The sequence below is a fragment of the Chelonia mydas genome, chromosome 7, assembly GCF_015237465.2.
Source record: "Chelonia mydas isolate rCheMyd1 chromosome 7, rCheMyd1.pri.v2, whole genome shotgun sequence".
NCBI classification, from domain to species: domain Eukaryota; kingdom Metazoa; phylum Chordata; order Testudines; family Cheloniidae; genus Chelonia; species Chelonia mydas.
In genome coordinates, this window is record NC_057853.1 from 34,649,739 (window position 1) to 34,670,324 (window position 20,586).

The 20,586-nt window shown below is 43.4% G+C and overlaps 1 long non-coding RNA gene across 2 annotated transcripts in view; it reads right to left on the minus strand.

The window, feature by feature from the left end:
• Positions 1–18,961: 18,961 nt before the first annotated feature.
• The window catches only part of LOC122466714, a 57,009-nt gene continuing 55,384 nt past the window's right edge, over positions 18,962–20,586 (minus strand). For both annotated transcript variants that reach the window (XR_006292446.1, XR_006292447.1), the window contains one exon: positions 18,962–19,606. This is a non-coding gene — a long non-coding RNA (uncharacterized LOC122466714). The remainder of the gene's footprint in view (positions 19,607–20,586) is intronic.

The following is a 20,586-nucleotide window of genomic DNA, read 5'->3' on the forward strand; positions in this document are numbered from 1 at the left end:
CAGCAGAGCTAATAGAGTTTTACAGCCTGATCCAAACCCCACTGAAGTCAAAGGGAGTCTTTTCATTGACTTCAGTATGCTTGGGATTCAGCTCCTAAATTAGGCAACTGACAACGTAAGTAGGAGTAATAATAGTAGACCAGATCCTGAAGTCTTTACTCAGTTTTTGGTCAGGCAAAGCTACCAGTAAGTTCAGCAGCTGATTTCAATGGCAGTTTTGCCTAAGACTTCTGTATTTTGCACTTATGGAAACATAAAAATGTTACAGTTATTAATGACTCCAGCCTCAAAATACTTCTGTGAAGGTAAATTAGTAGTAAGATTCCCATTTTACAGATGGTGAAAATGAGGGACAGATGTTAAGGGGCTGCTTATGCTGGGACTTGGACAAATCTCAGATTGCTTGCTTAAGGTCACACAGGAGGCCAGATGGAAAGAGAATTCAGATCTCTTTGTTCCCAATCCTCTGCTTTAATTGTAAGACCACATTCTCCTACTCATGGAACTTAGGACTTGCCTACTTGGGTATACGCAGCAAAGTGAAGATGCATTAACTAAATGCTGGAGGCAAAACAGGGTTTGGGGTGGAGGCTGACAGCTCACAACCTCCCCCCCCCCATGTAATAACCTCGTGACCCCCTGTGGGGTACCAACCCCCAATTTGAGAATCCCTGTCCTAGGACTTCTGAACATCCCAACAGCCCTGTATTGCTTACCACAAATCCCACATTTGGGTTTTATGAGCCTGTTTCTCCATCGTCTTTACATCTGTGTAGAGTGCAAAAAACTACCAAGTCAGAACAAGAACAATTATTAACGTAGTATTTGTAATATGACAACACCTTGAGGCCTTGCTCAAGGCCTCATGCTAGGCACGGTACAGACTTGGAATAGAAAAAGTCCCTGCTCACTAAGAGCTCTGGGCCAGATCTTCAAAGGTATTTAGATGCCTGAAGTCAATGGGAGTTAGGCATCTAAATACCTTTTTAGGATCTGGGCCTTATAGCCTAAACGTATGATAAGAGACAACAGGTTGAGAAAAAATAAATGCACGCTGAGTTGACAAGGTAACTGAAACGACTGGTACAAGAAGTAGCCAAATCAACACATCAGCTCCCTAGCCAATTTTAAGTATAGCATAGGCATCTCAACTCCCACAAGTGATAGCATTTTACACCTACTTTGCACAGGTGTTAACAGCTACACAAGATTCAAGACTGTCGAGTATCAGGCTGTTTAGACATACAGCAGTGTCAGCATCCTCCTTATGATACTATCAGGGCTGTGACCTGGAGGATAGTCATCTTTTGGGTCAAAGGGCCATGCACATTTGACTCTGGACCTTGTGAGCCTGCCAAAAATATTACATATTAGTAGCAATTGTTTCTGCTATGTGGATGCCTGGATTTAGACCATCATATTATTTTGTATAGGCCACTGAACTGCCATTGGTCTGTGTAACCCTTCTGCCAGGCCGAGTTGATAGCAGCAAGGGCCAGGTTCAGTACACAGAGGTTCCCTCTCATCAAAGCAAATGCAAAACTGGCTCAAGCCCCCACCCAGTGACCTGGGAAAATCTTAGACACACCCCATGGCACCTCAAAGAGGTAATACTTCCCCTCTCGCAAGCACAGAGTTTGGCATAGCAGAGAATCTTTAATAACATGAGGTAAACAACATCAGCATTAAATTGGGAAAACACCAGAACTAGGGTTCATCAACCAAACCATGAGCAAAGACCCACCCCAGCAAATTGGGCCATATCCTTTCCCTTGGGTTCTTGAGTCCAACAACCCAAACGTCTCAAGTCCAGCAACCCAAAAATCACCCAAAGTCCAAAAAGTCCAACAACACAAAAGTCCAGCCCCAGAGTTCAAAAGTTCATCTGCAGAGTGTTACTCCCCACTCTGGGTGAAAATATGTGTGTGTGGGGGGAGGGGGATAGAGGTAAGAGGCACCTTACATAATCTGAAGCTGACTGCCCCACAGCTCCATAGGGTTTCACTCCGATCTGCCCCATGAGCCTCTCCACTAGCCGTCCCACAAACCGCTCCGCAAGCAGCTCCTGCCATCCCACAAACTGCTCTGCCAGCTGGTCCACAAGCCGCTCCAGCCATCTCACGAACTGCTCTGCTCCACTCTGCAATAGATCTTCAGGCTACCCACTACTTAACACAGTGCTCAGTGATTTCAGCTCTTAGTAATTTTAGCTCCTTAGTGATTTCAGCTTGTAGTAGTGGGAGCCTCAGTGCACCATAAGGCCAAAGTGAATTCAGCTCAGCACCTGTAGCTAGACTCCCAATAGACCCAAAATTAGCTCTGATGTTCCACAGTAGAGAGAGACAGAGGTGCAATTGATGTTTCAGGCCCTCACAAAGGGGCCCACACCACCAGGTACTAATACCTGTCTCCAGCCTCTCTCAATTCACAGAGTTTTGGAATCCATGTCCCTTGCCTAGCAAGTACTACTTAGTTGATGGCAAGTCCCTCCATCATAACAAAAGGCCAAGTACAGTTCCACTGTCCTTGATTCCCATAATCAGGATAATAACATTTTATTCTTCCTGCCCCAATAACAGACACACTGGGGATCCCACAGCAGCCAAAGTGACCATCTGGGAAGCTATGGGCTCATTCTAGGCAGGGTGGGTGTGCCTATGCAAATGAGATCAGCCCCTGAAGTTCTTTTCCACAACTTGCCATACCTCACCTCCAGATGTCAGGGTGGAGCTCATCCTGACTCTGCTTACACCTGTAACAACTTTTGGTCACTTCTGAACTGGACTAGATTCAGCCAATGACCTACAGTTAACAGGCTCTGTAGTCCATAACCAGACCTAAACTATTTAGTCTCATTAAAGATCCCATTACTTCCCTGACCAAAACAATCTAGTGAATTTCATACTTCAAGGCTTCGTTGGTGAACACACTAGATTCCTCGGTGAAAAACAAGTATTTTCCTCCACTTGTAAGAATAGCTGCAATGTATCTATGACATCACTCAGCAAGGAAGTCAGCTGACAAAGTATGGGATTTCACTGTGAGGCTAGGCATGGCTGCATACCACAATTGTGCAGGCTTTCTTTCAAAAGGAAGAGGAGCTAGAAAAATAAAACTCCAGTTGCCATCTTAGGGTGTTCACTTCTCTGCCAGTGGGTGTCACTGACTTATCAGCACAGAGGAGACAGCAGAAGAAAGCTTGAAGAAACAGAGAGAGCAAAATGGACAAAAAATACTTCTCAAATAAGCCTCCCATGCTAAACAAAGTTTAATAGCTGACACTGCTTTACAAACAGGGGTTTAGGTATGCAAGATAAGTGTGTGGATAATGTGAAAGAAAAAAAAATGTTCAGACAGTGTACCTTAGGTATTTACATTCCTGTTTTTATAATTATCTTAATTAAAGAGTAATTATTTCACTTCTAGATAGGCTTATCTCTAACATGAAACTACTCATCTGCCATTACCAAAAAAAATAAATAAATAAAGGAAACATCAAAATTGCATTTGTGACTAACTTTAATGACTGTTCTCTATTGTTAATACTGTCTTAACTACAAGGAAAATACCTTGTACATGCAATTGGTATTGGTGGGTTGGAGGAAGAAGTCAGGCTATTAATTATAGAAGCAGGATTTTCAGAAGCACCCAGGCAATCAGCTAACAATAATGTGATTTTTTTATTTGCTTGAAAGAAAGGACAAGAATACAAACTATTAACCCATTGTTAACCACAAAATATAGGGATAGCTCACTTCCCCCAAAGGGTAAAACCCAACGGAGACAAAAATCTGAGGTTCCCTTTGCTGAACACCTTCCATCTTGCTATGTCACTAGGGGTGGGGAGGGGTTTCTTCATGCGGAAGACACCACTGGACCTATATCAAAACCCCATGGATCCTGGGGACTATGGAGCCAGTGTGGAAGAAAGCTTCTGCAACAGCTTTGGGCCGCAACATGACTCCAGGGGAGCCATACTACCAAGGACTCCTTTGGTTGGTACCTGCACTCAGCATTTCCCTTAAGAGGGGATCCTGACCACACAGGGAATGATAATAGAGTCTGGGGCTGTATTACCTTTCCTGGGGAGTCTACGCAGGACTGGTATGGGAAACGTGCTTCCCCACCACTCTCCAGCAGTGGCCACCCCATTCATGACCTCAATCTACCACCCACTCTGTCTCTCAACCCCTGGACCAATGAAGTAGTATCAGGGACCTGGCGGGGGGGGGGGGAGGGGAGGAGAGGAAGAGGAGAGAGAGAGACTCATCATGGAGGTGGCTGAGTCTCCCTTCTGTACAGAACATTAGCAGGGAAATAGGTGGTGTTTTAAAGTGTGTTAGCTAACATGAGTTAATTAACATTTTTAAACATCCCTTAGCACCTCGAGTAGACAGGGCTCAATATCTTTAAAAACGTATTAGCTGGTCACAGAAAACCTCAAGAGCTTACCATGACCAGCTATTGCATTTATAAATGTCATCATCTTTACCTACACTACATGCTGAGTGTTGCTTAAAAACAAGTTAATTAGCACATCAGCTAACATTTTAAAATACCACCAGTTTCCCCATTCTAGACAAGTCTTTTGTTTTATTGTTCACTGAGGTAACTGCTACACCCATTGTTACCTGTTTTACGCAGTGCGAGCCCGGGGCCTACCCCCATTGCAATCAATAGGAATCCTGCCACACACTGGAGCAGGAGCAGCCTTTTGGGAAGGGCCTGGTGTGGAGGTGCAACACCCATTAGTACCAAGTTTTTTATTGCTCACTGTGGTAGGTGCTATGCCCTTGGCATCAAATAGTTAGACCTCACTCTAGCATCATGTGACTTCCAAGGACAGGTGCAAAGGAGGGTGCAGACAAGCTGCCCTTTGACTTCAAATTCTCTGACTCTTTTCTTTTCTGAGGGCCAATGGAAATACTAGACATGCTGAACTATGTGGTTCAGTTCTTAGAAGCTATGTCATTGATGCTGAGCAGACACATTTCCCTAAAACACCCATCCTACTAAAGCACCTCAGTACTGATATTTTTAAATAAATGGATTATTAAGACAATTACTAAGTATTTATGGAGAAAATTGTGTTTCTAAAGCTATATTGGAATGACTGCTTAGAGAATAATGGGATATCATTTCTAACAGAGAGGTGCAATGGTATTACTGACCATGGGAATTGTGTGGCTAAGTATTTTCCCCAAACAAAAGGGATTTGGGGGACTGGAGAGCTACTAAATCCTTTTTGGGGCAGTTTGAAGTTAGCTGTGAAGAAAAGAAACGTCTTCAGGCTGAAGTCCAGATTGGTTTCTGCAATATTGTTATTTATTGTAAATATTTTTTTTAAAATTACATTGGGATTATATGAGGAACGTATCCCATCAGCCTTACCAATAGTAAACCAATAGAAATGTACCAATTACAGGCAAAATCCTGCCCCCTTTCAAGTCAATGAGAGTGTTGTCATCAACTTCAATGGGGCCAGGATTTCACCCTATTTGTTCTTGCACACAGTTACTAGAGGTGGAATTGTAAGATATTTAAATAAATGATCTGTGTGAATAAACCTATGATGCTCACAAAGCTCTTTCTTACTAAAGAGATTTGGTTAGTCTCTATTCTGCCCTCCCGTGGCTGAACAATGAAACAGGCCAAGATAAAGGGAAAAAAAAAAACCCTAAACTAAAAAGTACATGCTCCAATCTATATCTTCTAGATTTTACTTGTGGAAAAAGAAAAAAGATTTGTCAAATACTATGTGATTTGGAAAACAGTAAGAAGAATCTACTTCTGTCTCTAATCAAGTAGATATTGTAAAGTCAATTTTCAGTGAGATAAATGCAATACATATATATAAATAAATGCCATTTTACTTTCTCCCTTAATGAACCGCTATTAATTTCACCAAAAAGTAAAATAATTTGCAAATATAATTTTCAAAATCACTTGTAGAACATATTTTAATGAACTTTTTTTGAACCATTTGTAGTTCATTATATAAGGGATTCATATATTTATTAAGGCATTAAATTAGCTGTGGATGCATCAAAAATGAAATTGCTTCTGGCTTTTAATGTATTGTCAACACAATATTCTTTTATTAGAGCTTCTAATAAATAATTCTTCTTTATTGAATGAAAATCTGGGTCTTAACTAGTCTCAATAGGCATGTAAAAATAAAATTCCTTTTTCCAAATGATTTTGTACTTTATTGCTGTATTTGGAAAAATGCTTGTTGTATTCTCTATGGCACCCATTCCTGATAACAAGATAATGATGCTGACAGTGGAGTTTGTGCTTGTGTGATGCCTATTTTATCTTAGAAACTTAGTTCAAACAGAATTGCCACAACATTTTTTTCCTATAATAAAAATTCTGCTGTTGGTATAACTCACAGAAATTTCTTTTTTGGATTCGCCTTATTTTCCCCCAAGCCAGAGATATTGCTGGGGATAAGTAATGAGTCTGCTATATACATTTTATCCATTAGTTTCTCTAGTGACCAACTCATATGAGCAGAGAATCTGAGTAGTTAAAGTTGGTTAAGCAAGGATATTAAGGGAGCTCCTCACCCGCTTAACCCTTGTAACTGCTACTTGAGCCAGCTTTCTCCAGGGCGGTTTGCTTGTCCCAACCCAACTCTGGCAGAGGCCTGGGCTCCCCTCAGACTGCTGCTCAACCCAGAGCCAGGACTGTCTCCTGAGGCAGCTGCTCCTCCTGCCAGGGATGGAGGAGCTCCATTCAAGATTTCTCCCACACACTTCCAGATACTGCTCCTCCAACAGGGATTTGGTCTCCCTGCCCATCCACAGTTGCTCCTCCCTTACCAGGGTTCTCTTCCACCCTTTATCCCTCTCTTTGCTCCTCTCCCACCCCAAATGGCTGCTGCTGCTTTGGCTGGGGCAGTCCTGAGCTGGTCACTTGTTCTCCCTCCCCTGCCTCACCTCACTGGGGCCAGAGCTCCCCTCAGCAGCGCTCTGTGGCGGTATCTGCTCTAACTCACATTGGTGCCACAAACCACCCCTACCCGCTTTGGGTAATTTTACTGCACTGCCCTGTGACACCAGGCTCACAAAGGGGAACCCGCCTCAGGGAAAATAGCAGCTTCCCCTTCCCCCAGTTAGTCTAGTCTGTCCTCCTTTCCCTCACTGCCCTATACCCCCACTCTCCCAAATTCAGGGTGCCCCTCTCCAGCTTTTGTCCCCACTCCCCTGCCAGCTCCAGCCCCATTTGCCTCATCACCTCACATCTCCCCTTACCTGGTCTGGGAGTCAGGAAGTGGTGGTGGGGCTCCTGGGCTGGGGCTGGGGCTCTGCTGGGTGAGGGCTCAGCCATCTTCATCCCACTCATCCCTGCCCTCCACCCCAGAGGGCGAAGGGCTGGCTAGCTTTTCCCTCTTACTGGTGGTTGCTAGGCTATGGAACTCCCACCAGGCGGGGAAGGGGGCGCGCAGGACTAGAGCAAGGGCTTCTGGAGCAGCCTTGGGACACTGACTGCACTGAGTGGGGGCAGGCATTAAGTAGTAGCGTTGAACAGCATGCTCAGTCAGAGGTAGAGTTTAAGAACATCAGCCCCCAAGGCATCAGAGTATACCAGCCCATTGACCTGGCAGTGCAGTGCAGTTTGCCAGTCCCAAGCATTATAAAATTGAGAGTTACATCCCCCCAAACCCACAAGATTTGGCTTAAAAGCTTGTGATTTTTAAAATAATTTGGGCAGGGGGGTTGGGGTTTTTTTTTGTTTGTTTGTTTGTTGTTTGTTTTTTTTTTGATAGTGTGGTCTAAAGGCCAGAGCACTGGACTGGGGCTCAGGAGACTGTGTTCTAGTCCTGGCTATGCCACTGGTCTGCCAGGTGACTGTGGGCAGGTTACTTCATGTCTATGCCTCAGTTTCCCCATCTGTAAAATGGAGATAATACCACCACCCTCCTTTGTAAAGTGTTTTGATACGTTCTGGAGAAAAGTGCTATGTAAGAGTTCATGATTATTATTTTATTGGTCTTCTGATTTTTGATCCCTTAGCGTTCACATCTTCAAGCTTTTTGCCAAAATCATGAAGGCTAGAAGTTTACTTTTTTTTAAAAAAAATTTAAGCTGACATTCACATAACATGACTCCAGGAGCTGGGCCTTTAAGTAAACCACCAAACACCACAAGAGTTCCAGGCAGCCTTGTGATGTTTTTATTAAGACATGGAAAGCTTATTTTTAACAAAATTATTTTTATTTAAAAAATGCATAACACAGCAGTGAGGGCCTGCCATAAGCCACAGCCCACCAGTCTCTTCCTCCACCTCCTCCAAAGAGGGAGAAGGGTCTGGTTTCCAAAATGGAGGAAGCACTATTGCAGGGGTTCTCAAACTGGGGGTTGGGACCTCTCAGGGGGTTGTGAGGTTATTACACGTGGGGTCACGAGCTGTCAGCCTCCACCCCAAACCCTACTTTGCCTCTAGCATTTATAATGGTGTTAAATTAAAAAGACTTTTTAATAAAATTATTTGGGGGGGGGGTCACACTCAGAGGCTTGCTATGTGAAAGGGGTCCAGTACAAAAGTTTGAGAGCCACTATATTATTTTGAATGTCAAGTATTCAAAAAAATGAATCAGGGCCCTCAAAATCATGAGGTTGTCTTAAAAAGAGATTTAGGGTTTTGTTTTTTAAATCTTTGGTTTCATTTTGTGTGTTCTCATTTCTGAGCTTCTAGGATGCACTGAAATTTTCTGCACAAGACCTGGGGGGCAGAAACTTTTTTTTTAAATGAAAGTTGAGATCCTCCTGTTATCACATGACTCCAAGTGTTGGGGCTTTAAGACACAACATCAATATCATGAGATTCATCATCAAATCACAAACCTGGGCAACAATGAGGTTGACATTTGTTCTCTGCAGCCACACCCCACGTTCTCACACAAAGACAGCTGCTCCACACAAGCCCCAAAGAACAGCCTATTGATGGAAAGGGAAACTTTGCAATCCCCCATTCCACAACAAGGAGAAGAATAGAAGCACTATAGCTCTGCTACCCCTTACTTTAGCCCCTGGAGGATACTAGACATTGGTTGTCTAGAGTCCTCTTGGGGGACGGGAGGATTTGCAGAGGGAAAGTGGTTGTGACTCTGATTCTCTAACACTTTAGAGTTCCTGTAGTCAGGACTATGGGTATGTCCACCCAGCAACTCAACACCCACGGCTGGCCTGTGTCAGCTGACTTGGGCTCACAGGGCTTTGGGTCTCTAAAATCTCAGTGTAAATATTAGGGCACAGGCTGGAGCCTATGCTCTGGGATCCCAGGAGGGTCTGAATGTCTGTGCTGCACTGTCACAGGGTGCTCCACTCACCACTTGTGTGGCACCTCCTCCTGATCACTCTGGATTAGCTCCTCAAGGTCAGAGCTCCTTCTCATGGTTGTATACTATCACCCCATCTCTCACTTTGATCTGCAGCTCCTCTTGTTCCAGGAACCACAGCAGTCTCTTTGTGACGCAGCCCTCTGGCTAGCTCACTTAGCATTACCCCCCTTCTGGGGTAGTCCTTCAATTCCCTGTGACTTCCATAGTGACCCAGGCAGGCTTCCACTTCACTACCCCACAAATCTATGCCACAGTCTCAATGGCTGGTAGGGGAACCCAGGCCTGCCTCCTACTCCAGGTTCCAGCCCAGGGACCATCCACCTAGCAGTTCCAAGCTTTCCTCTCCCAGGCCTCACTGCTCCTTCCCTGGACTGCTTTCTACAATTTCTGACTCCCCTACTTGCCCTAGTTAACAGCTCCAGACTCTCTTCCTAGAGGATAACTATCTTTTCCTAACAACAGCCACTGTCTGTGGCCAGCTTCCCAGCTTTATAGGCCCCGTCTGTTCCTGTTCAGCTGAACCTGCCTGCAATCAATCCCCTGTCCCCTGGCTCTCCTTCCAGGTGCAGCCTATAGAGTTATTAGGTGGCCTACATGGCTACCATAACCCTTTCCAGTGCTGTGTGAGGTGGACACTCCATCACATTCACAGCTCCAAAAATTCAAGCCCGGTGAGCTCAAGTCAGTTGATATAGGCCAGCTGCAGGTGTTTAACTGCAGTGTAGACAATACCCTATGACACTACAGTGTCTGGACTATAAGTACTTAGACTGGGGGTGGGCAAACTATGGCTCGTGGGCTGGATTTGGCCTACCAGCCATTTTAAGCTGGCACTCAAGCTCCTGCTGTGGAGTGGGGTCTGGGGCTTGCTCTGCTCTGGCACTCTAGCCGGGGAGCAGGGTCAGGGGCTGCTCCGTGCCACTCCCGGAAGCAGTGGCATAGCCTTGCTCCAGTTTCTACATGTAGGGGCTCCGCTCTGCACACTACCCCGTCCCAGGTGCCACCCCTGCAGCTCCCACTGGCTGGGAAGTGCAGTCAATTGGAGCTGTAGGGATAGTGCCTGCAGATGGGGAGCATGCTAGAGCCACCTGGCTGGGGCTCTGCGTAGGAGCTGGAGTGGGGACATGGCTACTGCTTCCGAGAGCTGCTTGAGATAAGTGCCACCTGGAGCCTGCACCTGAGCCTCTCCCCATACCCCAATCCCCGCCCCAGTCTTGATCTCCCCCATGCCCCCAAACTCCTCAGTCCCAGCCCAGAGCCCCCTCCTGCACCCCAAACCCCTCATCCCCAGCCCCACCCCAGAGCCCACACCCCCAGCCAGAGCCTGTATCCCTTCCTGCACCCCAACCCCTGCACCAGCTCTGATTCCCACCCCCCTGCCCTCTGAACCCCTCGGTCCCAGCCCAGAGTAACCTCCTACACCCCAAACGCCTCATCCCCAGCCCCATGCTGGAGCCCTCACCCCCCCCCAGTGCACCCTACTCCCTTGCCCCAGCCTGGAGCCCCCTCCTGCACCCTGAATGCCTCATTTCTGGCCCCACCCTGGAGCCCACACCCCCAACCAGAGTCCTCACCCCCTCCCCAACCCCAATTTTGTGAGCATTCATGGCCCGCCATACAATTTCTATTCCCAGATGTGGCCTTCGGGCCAAAAAGTTTGCCCACCCCTGACTTAGACACCTATACAATGTGGATGTAAAACAATACCATGCTGATCTGGTAGCATTTACTGCATAATGTGCAAGGCAGTGGACAGTCGAACAGGGGACTCCCCAGGCTCTGGATTTTATTGCTATTTCTGCCACTGCCTCTTTTAAAAACATGACCCAACCACTGAACCTCTCTGTGCCTCATTTTGTCCATCAGTAAAAATACTTGTCTCACATGGTTTAATTAGTTAACCCCATAATGCATTTATGTTCTGGGGAAATGGTGTCCTATAAATGCGAAGTATTATTATGATGACACACAGAACTGGCAATCATTGTGTGGCCACTTCAAATGCAAATATTGGCATTCTTGCAGTGAGGAAGCTAGACACTTTCACAGGCAGGTCTGTTTCAAAATGATGGCCAAAGTAACATTTCTTTTGAAATTTGTGGAAGGAATGGGAGAGAGGTGTTTTTAGAGCCTCATAATAACCTGCTTAGACCTCTTGCCACGTTGGAATAGAGGGGTGCTGAAGAAGCAGTGTTCAGATCTGGATTCTGGGTTTGGATTGGCTTAATCCGGGTAGTGCAGACACCCATCTTCAGATACCACCAATATTTTGAGAAACATTAGTCCTAAATGGCAGAAATCTCAAGATATCGGCCCTTTTTGTGACATTATTGCCTTCTTAGGACTTGCACCAGCTTGGGCCATGCTGGTGTCAAGAGAGTTCAAATGCATCCAAATTGGAACCTAAATATATTGTTATGCTGAAAGATGTTAATGGCTGCAATCAGATGAGTCTTGGATCCAAACACAATCACAGACCTGATTAAAGCCAATGAGTGTGCCAGGCACACTCCTTCAAGCTCAGCAGAAGCTGTGATCAAGCCTCTTTATATAATAAATCCAGCTGCAACCAGGCTATTACTCAAGGGGAAGGCCACATGGCAGGCCAGGGCTAAGCCCTGTGGACTGAGAGATTTCCCTGGTTGCAAACACAGGAGCGAGGACCAGTGCTTAATTTGTAATGAAAGTGGTGTCAGGGTTCAAGCAATTTTTTTACATTCATAACTGATGCAGCAAGCCCAGAGGTGCCAGGGCTATGAACTGCCAAGCATAGAAGTACCAGGGCTCAGCCCTGGCAAGCATTAAGCACTGTCTAGGATATTAGTTTGCAGTCTGTGTGGAAGCAGAAAAGCTTGGGAAGGAGTTGTTAGCATGACTCAGAGAGGAAGCATAGAGACAGAGCTTCTTGGGCACCCAGCTTGCTGGAGTGGCAGAAGTAGGGATTTCTGCCTGCTGCTTGTTTCTACCTCATTCTGGGGAATAGGACTGGGGTATTTCTACACTATGGTGCCTAGACAGCATGGCCCTGTAGTGCAGCCACAGCCTACGCTAACTGAAGGAGTTTTTCCGTTGGTGTACGAACACCACCTATCCCACCAAAGCTAGCTATGTTGATAGAAGCCCTCTTTTGCCAACTTAGCTGTGTCTATGCAGAGGGTTATACTGTCATAACTACATAGGTCAGAGGTGTGTTTATTCACACCCCTGACATAACTATGCCAATATAACTTTCAAGTGTAGACGAGGCCTTGGTGTAAGCAAACAAGATTATACCAAGCATATACCTGACTTGTTACACCGATTTCTTTTCCTAATAGAAATAACCCTTCAAGGCCCTGAATTTTAGCTAGCCACTCAGGCCTAAGAGGTAATAATATATTTATTTGTTAAACATTTGTAAATAGCAGCAGAGGTGTGAACAGTATTTTACCAAGAGAATGGAGACCTGGGACCAGAGTCTGATTTCACAGCAATGAAAATCATGGTGGAGTAACTCTAATGAGGACAATAGGCCTCAGAGACACCATGAAGTCCACTAGATACATAGCCATTGCTGTTGATTTTACGTGGAAGGTACTCAGATACCATGGTGAAGGGCAGCACTAAAAAACCTAAGATAGAAAGGCAAAATTTTTCTCTCAGTTATTCTGTGCCAATCCTGAGTAATGCAGCCAATTGAAAATGAGTTACTAAGGATTTGCACCAGTGTAAGTGAAAGCAGATTTTGACCTACTGGAGTTACATTGAAAAAAGATCAAAATCATGCCCAAAGTGGCTGCCCTGAGAAGTTTAAATTCTATTAGCTAAATTCTGCTCTCGGTTGTATCAGAATAACTCTAGTAAAGGAAATAGTGTTTCAACAGGTTTACTCTCATGTAAAGGGAAAGCAGAGTTTGGCTCTAATTCAGGAATTTACAGTCCAAAAGATTTGGATTCTCACCCCTGTGAACTACTCCCTGTGACCAAAGGGAGTGCCATTTGTACCTGTGTGCCAGCACAATTGTTGTATAAGGTAAACTTTTGTTGTGTCTGTCTGGGAACACTACTGGGTGATGGACAGTAACAAATTCAAAACAAGGCACCAACTGTCCATTTCCATTATGCTCCATGACATGCGTTTTCACAGGGAACATTGAAACATTCTAAGTGCTAAATAACAGCTGTTCAAAAAGAAAACAAAAGAGCATTTGTAATTAAGTTACTAAAATGAGTTACAGCAGCCTGTAATCCCTTCGTTTAATCTACTAAAATAGAGGTGGGTCTATACTCTTTCCAGTTCATGAGCTCCAAAAGCAATACCCATCTTTATTTGTTTTCCTGAGGAAATAATTTGACAGAACACAGATATATATATTTGTAATGCATTGTGGTTATTAGAAGGGTGAAAAAATATTATCTGAGCAATGCTCACAAACTATAAGTATTCTGTAAATACCAGCTACTGTACGGACTACCCTGTTAGAGTCATTTGGGGAATCTTCTCACCCATTCAGTCAGAATGTCTCTGGTTCATTTCCCATCATTGGTATTACGAAAAACAGTCTGGCGTTCAGTCAAACAAGGACAGTTTTACTGATAAAACCAGCGGGGGAAGCAAATAATTTGTCAAATCCTGCTACTCCTAAACATAAAGAGAGCTGCGAATCAATACACGGAAGTGTTCTTAGTTTGATTCTGACTGCAGAAAGGAAAGGGCAGCAGTGTGTTTAGTGTCTCCAAGCTAATTGAGTGAGAGTGCATTCTCCATCATATCTACTTGTTACCAGAAAGGAAATGTACAAGATACAGTATATAACTTAGAGAGGCGAGGGGGGAAATTTAGAAAAGCTTCTCCATGTTACACCACCTTCAATTAAGAAAAAAACCCCTAGAGTGTATCAGTTTCTGAAAATCAGCTCTGAATTAAATTAAACTCAATTTTAATTTTTTCAAACATTCTATTAAAATAAAAGTCCTGCATGAGACATTTAGCCATACTTCCTTGGATGTTTTACTTATCAGCGTTATACAGAGTCCATATATTTATCATCTTGTGACATTCAAAACCAAGAGCTACACACCAGTAATGTGGCCGTTCGATACAAAGAATCAAAACAGCTTGCTGCTTTTGCTAATGTAACTCAGCATGTGGTTTATTTTTGTTTATTTCACTCTTTTAAATAAATATCATGAATTATTTCTGTGACGGCCAGGCTATCTGGAGTTTTATCAATGTATGTGCCAACACCATAAATTGGAATGTTTGCTGACCTCACAAAACTGAAGTTATCTATTAAAAATATGCTTGAAGACTATGCTGAGAGCACTCATAGCTTTTAAAGGACACTGAAGGAGGCAAAATATTTGAAAGACTCAAGATTGACGTGACTTGTTTAGGCTTGTTAGCAAGTCACTGGCTGCCCTAAGGGTCTGAATTCACATCTGACTTTTCTAGTTTTGAGTCATGATGGCCACCATCAGATGTGTTCAGATTTCTTTCCATGCAGGCTTATCTGGTGATGACATACTATTTTTTCCTGTGCTCTAACTTTCACTTTGCACCACTGGATCATATGTATGATCCAAAAGCAGGAGGTGCACACACTCCATTTTGTGCCCGTGGCCCTCATGAAACAGCATTACATACATTTATCTTCACCAATTGATGCGTCTCTGGTTGGTTTCACACTTTCTAGGCAAGTAAAAAAAAATGTGCGGTGGGGCTCAGTCTGGCTAAAGATTTAATCTGGTAATGTATCTTCTCTTGCCACTGGATAACCTTTACACTAAAAGCTCATTCCTCAATTGCTCAAGACAGCTGGAGGAGAGGGAGGCAAAACTGGCTCAAAGCCACCTTTCTGTCTACCCTGATCCTGGGCTGTCCCCCAGCATACATTAGAGCAGCCACAGAGACTGTTCTGCTGTGTGAGGATTGGCTGACTGTAGCACACTCTAGTCCCATTGCCAGAATAGCCCCCATCCCGCCCCAGAATGCCCTCTGTGCAGCACAGAGTTAGTGGCATAAAACTGGTTTTGTTTTGAATTACAGGAAAAGGGTCAGGTTGGTTCACACTCTGCTGGAAGTAGTTTGCCCATCTCTAGAACTATAACCACAGAATCAGAATAGACATTGAATAACCTGTCCAAAGGGCACAAAATGGTGTGATCCATCAACACCAAAACTAAATCAAATTAGAATCCATTAGTTCTCATGGTTGTGAACTTTGCTGTGACCATAAACCTTCAGCTGTCACAATGTTGTCTCTGTATTTTTGCTAGACATGTTAAAAACATTAATGTAAGCTCAAAAAGTGATATATATATATATGTGTATGTATTTTATATATATATAAAATCACTTCACTAAATATCAGACACTATAACTACTGTACAAGTTACCATTTATCCCCTCCAATCCTTTTTTGTAACAGTGTGTAATATATCATAGCTTATCGCCTTTGACATGACAAAGGATCTATTACTGCCAGCTTTCTAACTTCACAACCAGATAATTAATTCTCATTCCTACATCAGGGAAAGTACTTGGAAGTTAATAATAGACTAAGGAGCACCTTGTTAAGGAACCGCTCATTTTCATTATGTTTGCTCTCATATTTTGCCTGATTGCTCAAGAGAGAAAACATAAATAATCAGTGATGGATAACAAAAACACCCTACTGAGTTTTTGTTTGTTTATTTTGAAGTACATTTTAGGAATGTTAACTAAGCATAAATTTTGGGTGGGTATTTTCACTCTATTTCATGCGAGACAGTGTTGAGTTCAGGAAACTTTTGTGACCTTGATTAAGGCTAGTAACAACTGTGATACCACAACAGCTGTGCCTCATTTCAGGGGCATTCATCACTACTCAGTCTAGCAAAAATTCTAGCTTCCATCCAAAACTATCTACTAGCAGTTTGCTTCCCCACTGGAGGTATGTCTTCACTATACAGTGAACTCAGGTGATTGGCACCTGAGTCTGAGAAGCCAAGTTATCCTAGCCTGGGTAAAAGCATCCCCTCAGCAAAGTCTATGCCTTGTTATTGTGTCCTCACTGTTTCTGCACTCACCCATGTGTGTCTGGGGGCATATCCCAGGGGGTTTTGTGCTGAGGCACTCTAGAATTCTTTCCCAGTCAATTGTGTCAACTCCAGGAGAATCTGTCTGTCCTTTGGGGGGAATTATGGGAAGGGCACAGCAGGACTATCAACACGAGTGATCTTCCCTGCATCCTCACTGCAAAGTGGGCAGGTTCCAGCCAGGATTAAACTGGAGCCTAGGTTTTAACCTATGTTCCAGCCATGTCACTTAAAGCACCTCCAAACCTGTGTCAGACATTTTTCTGTGTGGATGGTAGGGGGGGTTGGGGTAAAACTCAGGTAAGAGCCTGGGTTAACTGTTCAGTGACAACATAACCACAGTGTTTCATTCAGGGAGTGAAAAGTCCTTACAAGAGTTTTTTTCCCCCTGAGATAGAAGGGGGTTTCCTAAAGATTCCACCTCCCCCATCAGAAAGTTTATCTTCCTACATTAGTAACTTTATATGTCTTTGCTAGGTCACAAATCAGCAAAAGTAAAAACCTTTTAAGTCTGTGAAGAATAAAGCCATGTCTGAAATAATTTTATGTAGTTCAGAAAACACCACTATCTTCTTCCTTAGGTCAGACCAGTAGTCAAATCAAGTATGTGTTTGTTTTTTTCTAATTAAAATGCATTACAAAATGTTAATACTACATAGTGATACTGACTTCATTAGCACGGTAACAAAGCCTATGAACAAATACAGGCCTCAACTCTATGAAGATTTATTTAGCCAATGAAACTACGTACATTCTTAAAGTTAAGCATATGCATAAGTCTTTGCAGCATCAGGGCAACACAGAGGGAAGTGCTGTGTTACAGTTACAAAATACAGCTATATTATGTAACAAATTCATGTAATTCATCCTCAGGATTACATCCCTACACTCTTATCCATAAAACCCAAACCAAACAAGACACAGAAGGAAGAAATACATTTTTTTTAAATGACATGGAGCAAGGAACATTAGTTCATATATGTTGCATGAAAAGGGAATAGTTAAAGATAGATGCTTTTGACACTGGTAACCATAGATAGTTATGAGCCTATCAGTGCATAGATATGATTCCTGTTCCCTGGCTATACCCCCCAAGACTATCCACAGAACAATATCTGAGCTACAGTGCATGTTTAATACTTTAGATTATCATTGCTGGTGCACTAGTAACAGCTATAGCTAAGGTTCCCTAAGTATTTCCACTCCAAGACCCTTTTTAAAATCTTTCATAACTTTCCTAAATGTTCACATTGTAACAGGATGGTCTGTCGTTTTTAAGGGGGCTGGAGCCTGGTGCTAACCAACCCTGTTCCAAGGCATGGACCCTTTAAGAACAGGTAGTTCTGAGAAGAATCACCAGACCCAGCCAGAAGTCAGAACTGGAGCCAGGTGCCCAAGACATGCGACTACTTGAGGGTCACAAAGGGTTAGCTCAGACAAGCAGAAGCCTAGTCAGAAGAGACTTGCAGGGAGGCTCTGCTGTGATAGAGCCAGGATATGGGCTGTAGAAGCTGTGAGGATTCAAGGAGGGCCCTTGAGTCCCTACCCAAAGGGAAGGAGTGAGCCTAGGGACTGGAGCTAGAAAGACACCTGGCTAGGGTTGCCAATCCTCTAGGATTGTCCTGGAGTTCTTCAGGAATTAAAGATTAATCTTTAATTAAAGATATGTCATGTGATGAAACCTCCAGCAATTCATCCAACCAAAGTTAACAATTCTAGACTGGGGGAGGTCTCTCCAGAGAGGTCTAGAGTGGGACTAGCAGACCTCCCCTGCTCAGAGGCAAAGGGGAGAGCTGAGAGAGCGAGCCAGGGTCTGAAGCCCTGAAACAAGGGTAAATTGGAAGCCCTGAGGAAAGAAGGATCTGAGCCTAGAAGGGTCAAAGGAAGTGTGATGTTGTTGGATGGTATTTTTTAATACCAAATAAATTAAACCCCAAGATAGGGAATATTATTTTAAAGCTCCTGGGTGTATCTGAGTTCTGGAGGACCAGCAGGAGGAAGGGAGGCAGGATGACCACACTGCCATGCTACAGAACGTGTGCTCTGGGACCACACCCTGAAACACACGTAGTAAGCTGAACCTGTCCAGACCCAGTTTCTGCTCAAATGTTAAATTGTCTTGAACATGTGACCAAATATTCAGTGCCAGTTCCTATAAATCCAGTTTTCTAGGAGAGAAAGAAAAATTACAAAATTAAAATTAGTGAATTTAAAACACCCCTAAAAATTGCTTTTCGGTACATAAGGTGTCTCAAAATTCTTAGTTTAGCTGTACAAGGTTGTGATTCAAAATATCAGACCTTAAATCCATCACTAGTATAAGACTGAATACTGCCCCTCCTGGGCCTCAAACTAATTTTTAGTTGTGATATTCCACCATTTGGGAGAAAGAAGGCAATGTTTCTCAGGTATGTAGATTTTAAACAAATGGCAGCTGTTAGAAGCAGCTCAGAGATTTTGAATGTTAAAATTAATTTGAGAGATGGATTAGTGGGCAGAGTGCAGATGAAGCAACCAAAGATGCATGTTACAGCCATTTTATTACATGGCTTTACAGTTTATTGCACTGATACCACCAACACATTTTACTCAACTCCCACACACTGTATTCCAGAAAGGTAAGATTGTTTCCCTAACAATAGCTTGTGTATTAAATGTACAGGACACTCAAAATAGCCAATAGTCTACTGAGGTTTACATTTAACAAGGGAGACGAAGATAGAGATCACTATGCATGGCTATGTAAAGAAAGAGCTCTTTATTTCTTTTACAAAACAGATGAACAAAGACTACCATAGGTGACCTTAACAAGAAATATTTACTTTTATCACAATGTTGACTTCACCGAAGTAAAAATAAAATATTTTCCTATACTGTCCTTAGAATATAATATCATAGCAAGACACTTGTACAACTCTACAATGTTTCCTTTGGAAGGAGACACATGGTGAAAGATATCAGAAATGTAAAGAGAAACGATACCCATTTACCATTTGAGTTAAAAAAATATTATCCTGTTATATTTAGCAACCAACTGGCAAACATAACTGGGTGTGAGCTGTCCTTTTCTGACAACATCCTCTGGCAGCTGATCCACAGAGTAGCATTGACCATGGCCTTTGGGGGGTGGGGGGAAGAGGCGGATGCGAGATGAGTTTCTCTTTCTGGCAGGATGAAGGTTTGTTGCTTTGGCGATTGCTACAAAGGAATAGCAGGATACAATATAAGAACCCAGGGGCATCATCCCAGGTGCCAGTAGGGGCACAATGGAGAGGAAGAGCTAATGAAGGTTCCTATCTAGCTGATCACAACTCCTGCTTCCAATTTAGCTGCCCCCACTTAGCATTCAGGAACACAGCATTATGCCTGCATACGTTAAGGATGGGGAAAGGGACTCCTGCGCCTTCTCCCGTGCCTTGTGCACCCAGGCAATGCAAGTCAGAACTTAGACCTAAGTGATGACCACTACTATTATTTGCCCACTGATATTTTGGGGCTGAAAGATGGGGGATAAAATGATGGCTGGAAGAGATAAACAAACAATTACAAATTGGCCTTGCTTAATTAAATAAAAAAATTGTGCCTTTCAATTATGGGTCAAATGGAAATTATTCTTGAGGAGAACATTGGACTAGTGTTTTTTCAGACATTAAATTCTCTCTGCTTCAGGCTTTCAGATATTAGATTATTTCTGACTGAATCTAATCATATTCAATTGCTCTCCTTATCTGATAAGAGAGAGAATATATCCACATCTCTAATCAACTGGTTCCTTTCCTGGATCATTGTAATGCAGCTCTTTGCCTTATCAATACAGCACAAAGGCACATTCCACTTCCAAAGTTAGTGAGAAGGAACAGGTGATAATTTTCACTCCTAGCTCATGTATTCAGACTGACTAGCTGCGGCTGCACAGCATGTACACCAATTCATTATTGTGAAGCTCTGAATTGTGACCCTCTGTAGCACAGCCTTAAACAGTGTCTGGGAAGTCATTCCCCCCGCCAATCAATATGTAGTATATATGACTGAATTAATGGTGCAGTTTAAATTGTTGCTAAAATGAATAAAGTTTGCTTTGTTTTTGCAAAAACAAAATAAGAATATTAGTGTCCTGCATCTGCCAGAACACTCATTGCCTGTCCTTTTGAAATCAGCAGACTGGCTTGGTTCATTCC